Here is a 5,600-nt window from a genome sequence, read left to right on the forward strand (position 1 = left end):
TCAAAATGATGCTAACAGTAATGTAGTGATAGTTGCTAATAAACTCAAAGTGATGCTGGCGGTAATGTAGAAAGAGTTGAAACTAGAACAACAAACTGTCCTCTGATGGTTGGACATGTTGGTTTGGTCCGTCCTCTCACTCATCATTAAAAGCCCTTATTACTCATCATTCATCCAATCTGACACTCACGTCTGCAGTGGGGAATCCCCAGCAACCCGCGGCCCACATGGAGCAGTCTCGGCCAATCACGTGGGGCCTGCAGCGGCACCGACCACCAAATGACTCGCAGGTGTCACTCTCAGCTCCAACCTCATGGCAGGCACAAGGCAGGGCGCCGTTGGTGAAGAGAGCCCAAGAGACACAGCTGAGCTGAGACAGAATGGAGACGAAGGACAGGAGGGACGACAGAGAAAAAGGAAACGTTAGCGAGACATTTTAGGAAAATTAGTTTAGTGGGGAAAAGGTTATTAGCCAAACTTGCTAAATGGAAGGACAACAAAAAAACAAAGATCTTCAAAAGAAAATTAGCACAAAATGAAACCCTGCAAGAGAAAGTAAATCAAGAACTAAATATTCTTGAGGCTCAGGTCTTTAGTTCCAATGCTTGTAAATGACATCTGAATGCATTCACAACCCAAATCTGAGCAGACAGAAGCGTCCCAGTCAGGCCCAGTTTAGTTCCTCTAGAACATTCAGGGATACAGAACATGGACCAACTCAGGCTGAGAGACACCGACTTGACATGAAAGCTGTTGAGGCCACAGTTGCTGATGAAGTGGTCAGAATTCTCCAGTGGTTCTTGGTTCAGGGAGCTGGAGCTGGAGCTGCTCTCAGGCACCACCAGGACGTGATCCTGGAGAGACAGAAGGAAGAAGTCCAGGCCTGACAGAGGAGAAGGAGGCACAGAGTAGAAACAGCAGATACGTGTCGGGAAAGGGAGATGGTATCAGTCCAGCAGAGGAGCAGGAAACCTACCACCACAGGGCTCTGCCTGCAGGAACCTGCAGGTGAGGAGGACCTGGTGGTCCGGCACATCCAGAATGATCTGGTTTTCAGACACCGGCACGTTTCGGCAGCCGTAAGCGTGGGGACAGAAGGAGACGTTGGCGAGGCCTGAAAGACACAAACAACCATCTCCATTTGAATGTTTCTCAAACAGCCGGAGCAGGAAAGCTAAGATGAATCAAAGATCCTCCACCCTGCCAGATCCGACCCTGGTAATGTAGACCTGCACAGGGTGGGTGGGGTGGAGCGGCTGGTGGTGGTGGAGGATGAAGACGTATCTGCCCAAAGCCTGGACACGGTGGAGTCCACCGCAGCGTTCTGAGTAGAAGGATGAGAGCGATGTTCAATGGTACATGTTTTCTTTCCTGAACCGCCGATGTTTCCAATCACGAATCTCAGTCATGAGATTTGAACATCATGGAGGAGTTCAAAAGTGTCAAACTGGGCCGGTCTCCATTTTATGAGTCCGGAGACCGAGGATAAAACTACAAGTCCCTGGTTCAGATTTGACTCGTCTGAATCCAAACACAGCAGCGTTCTTCCACCAGGCCAGATGAGTTGATCATGATAACAAGATATCTTCATGCTACTACAACACACAAACTCATCACCAGAAAAGACTTCATGGTGGAACAACAAATCTCCTCCCAATGGGAAAAACATTGAGTTGAACAATCAACTTTTCCATGATGACATGGAGAGCTTGGCAGCAGCAGCAGGCTTCCATTGGGGGCTGATATGCCAGCTCCACTTAGCCTTCTTTGGAATGGTTTCACCTGGAGTGATGCTGTTATTGAGACCTTTTATCTGGAACAACACCACCTGCATGGAGACTGAGGACTTCAACAGATGCAGATGTTGATCCAGAATAAATCTAAATATTCCAGATGTGTTAAATCAATCCAGTAGCAGTGGTGGGAGCGTCGTAAACTCACTCACTCAGCAGCCGTCAGCCTCCGTACCTGCACGGAGTCCAGCCTGATGTGGTCTCTGTTGTCTGCTCCCAGAGGTGGTCTGTCACCTCTGAACCAGGGGGCTCATCTCTCTGGTTGGAGGGCAGTGGAGGAGCTGCAGCGGGGGAGGCCAGGATGGGCTCCTGTAGGAGGAGCTCTGGCCCTCCTTCAGCACCAGCCAGTGGGAGGGAGTTTGGAAACGTGAGGGGACACAGGAGGAGCTACAGGGGGAGGGAAGGTGGATCAAAACCGTTCTAACAAGAGCGCTGAGGGGACACAGGAGGAGCTACAGGGGGAGGGAAGGTGGATCAGAACCGTTCTAACAAGAGCGCTGAGGGGACACAGGAGGAGCTAAAGGGGGAGGGAAGGTGGATCAGAACCGTTCTAAAAGGAGCGCTGAGGGGACACAGGAGGAGCTACGGGGGGGGGGGGTGGATCAGAACCGTTCTAACAAGAGCGCTGAGGGGACACAGGAGGAGCTACAGGGGGAGGGAAGTTGGATCAGAACCGTTCTAACAAGAGCACTGAGGGGACACAGGAGGAGCTACAGGGGGAGGGAAGGTGAATCAGAACCATTCTAACAAGAGCGCTGAGGGGACACAGGAGGAGCTACAAGGGGAGGGGAGGTGGATCAGAACCGTTCTAACAAGAGCGCTGAGGGGACACAGGAGGAGATACGGGGGGGGGGAGGTGGATCAGAACCGTTCTAACAAGAGCTCTGAGGGGACACAGGAGGAGCTACAGGGGGAGGGAAGGTGGATCAGAACCGTTCTAACAAGAGCGCTGAGGGGACACAGGAGGAGCTACAGGGGGAGGGAAGGTGGATCAGAACCGTTCTAACAAGAGCGCTGAGGGGACACAGGAGGAGCTACAGGGGGAGGGAAGGTGGATCAGAACCCTTCTAACAAGAGCGCTGAGGGGACACAGGAGGAGCTACAGGGGGAGGGAAGGTGGATCAGAACCGTTCTAACAAGAGCGCTGAGGGGACACAGGAGGAGCTACAGGGGGAGGGAAGGTGGATCAGAACCCTTCTAACAAGAGCGCTGAGGGGACACAGGAGGAGCTACAGGGGGAGGGAAGGTGGATCAGAACCGTTCTAACAAGAGCGCTGAGGGGACACAGGAGGAGCTACAGGGGGAGGGAAGGTGGATCAGAACTGTTCTAACAAGAGCGCTGAGGGGACACAGGAGGAGCTACAGGGGGGGGGGAGGTGGATCAGAACCGTTCTAACAAGAGCTCTGAGGGGACACAGGAGGAGCTACAGGGGGAGGGAAGGTGGATCAGAACCGTTCTAACAAGAGCGCTGAGGGGACACAGGAGGAGCTACAGGGGGAGGGAAGGTGGATCAGAACCCTTCTAACAAGAGCGCTGAGGGGACACAGGAGGAGCTACAGGGGGAGGGAAGGTGGATCAGAACCGTTCTAACAAGAGCGCTGAGGGGACACAGGAGGAGCTACAAGGGGAGGGGAGGTGGATCAGAACCGATCTAACAAGAGCGCTGAGGGGACACAGGAGGAGCTACAGGGGGAGGGAAGGTGGATCAGAACCGATCTAACAAGAGCGCTGAGGGGACGCAGGAGGAGCTACAGGGGGAGGGAAGGTGGATCAGAACCGTTCTAACAAGAGCCTGAGGGGACACAGGAGGAGCTACAGGGGGAGGGAAGGTGGATCAGAACCGTTCTGACAAGAGCGCTGAGGGGACACAGGAGGAGCTACAGGGGGAGGGAAGGTGGATCAGAACCCTTCTAACAAGAGCGCTGTCCCACTAATATTCCTCACCAGAATCCTCCTGTCAGGGGGGAACCGTCCATGGGTGCTGATGCAGCGGACTGAAGGTTCAACGTAGTCCATGCTGAACTGGTCTTTAGGCACCAGGTGGACTTTGTGCTAAAAACAGCAGAAAAAAAAGACAAAAAGGGGAGAATTTTAACAAAAGTATGCAAATGAGCTGAAGATCAAAATAGAAAAAGTAATTCAAGGTTTTCTTAAAATGATTGCCAGCTATTTAGCTAAGAGAAGGACAAATGTCAATCAAGATGTCAGAATGGAACGATCCCACTGGCTTCTGGTCAAGGGAACCATGGAGATGCTAACTTCCTGTTGGACTAGCAGGGTGTCTCATCCCTGACATGCTAACTTCCTGTTGGACGATAAGCGTGTCTCATCCCTGACATGCTAACTTCCTGTAGGACGATAAGCGTGTCCCATCCCTGACATGCTAACTTCCTGTTGGACGATAAGCGTGTCTCATCCCTGACATGCTAACTTCCTGTTGGACGATAAGCGTGTCTCATCCCTGACATGCTAACTTCCTGTTGGACGATAAGCGTGTCTCATCCCTGACATGCTAACTTCCTGTTGGACGATAAGCGTGTCTCATCCCTGACATGCTAACTTCCTGTTGGACTATAAAGCCTGATTTAAGCCTGATTTATGCTTCTGTGTCGAGTAGTATTCATACCTCCGCCGTAGCCTGAAACGCGCCTCCAAAAAATCCTGCATACGCATCGCGTCGACGCGTGGTGACGTCAACGTCGAGGACTGTGATTGGTCCGCCCAAAACGTCATTTCCGGTTCAGTCGCAGCACAACTCCGCCATTTTCAAAGTTTCTGTGGTAAAAGCTCCAAGAAAAAATGGACCAAGCTGAAGAAAGGATTATCGAGGAGGTGCTCAAGTACGACCACCTCTACAACGCCTCTGCGCGGCACTACAGAGACTGACAAATGGCCAACAATTGTTGTCTGTGACCGGAAGAAAACCAAGGAATCCGACAAGAGCCCCGTAAACAATACAAAGACAAAGCCCCACCCCCTAGCGGCTTGGCGGTGAATTGCAGAGCAACGCGTTCCCTCGACGCAGAATAAACCAGGCTTTCCAGTCGCACCTGTTTTACGCCCCCGTGCCAGATAAGGACCCCCATCGGGCTGTGCCACTCTGGAGGGAGCGCGTCTCACAGTCAGTCAGCGGAACCATGCGGATCCGGGCCGGAGCTGTGGGAAGGAGCGCCAATTGTATCGGGTTGTTGTTTTCTGGACTGCAGCAGAACAGGAGCAGCCGGGACTGGAATGTAGAAGTAGGTTATCTTGAAGTTGACTCAGTTATGGTGAACGATATTGTGGTTCAACACTTTAATGAGCTTTAAGGCAAACATATTTCATGAGGAAACAACGCCGGAATTGGACGGATTTCAGCGGCACACAACAACGTATCCGATACACCTCATTGGAAACCTGGTGGTCTCAGACTAAGAAACACCAGTCACCATGAAGAAAGGAACTTTTAGCTGAGTACTCATGTTCTTTTCTGCAGGTTGAATGTGGCATTTGTTGGACAGAAGCGTCTCATCTCAACAAAAGCACCTCTTCAGTGCTGAGGCATGATGGGGCCAGGCATGAGAATGAAGTCCCAGATCCACCAGGATGAACTCAGGTATACAGCCACTCTCCAACTGACTCACAGTTGCTTCATTGATCATTAATTCCTATTCATTTCTTCTCTCCTTCATCTTTAACCATCCAGCTTCCAGGAAGCAGATGCTGGATGAGGCTCTGCTGAATTTCATCCTGAAGGACTGCCAGCCCCTCAGCACTGTTGAGAGGGAAGGGTTCAGGGAACTGGTTCAGGTCCTTGAGCCTCATAT

The sequence above is a fragment of the Aulostomus chinensis genome, chromosome 1 (genome assembly GCF_037954235.1).
Source record: "Aulostomus chinensis isolate RoL2024-O1b breed Wild chromosome 1, RoL_Achi_v1.0, whole genome shotgun sequence".
Classification (NCBI taxonomy): Eukaryota; Metazoa; Chordata; class Actinopteri; order Syngnathiformes; family Aulostomidae; genus Aulostomus; species Aulostomus chinensis.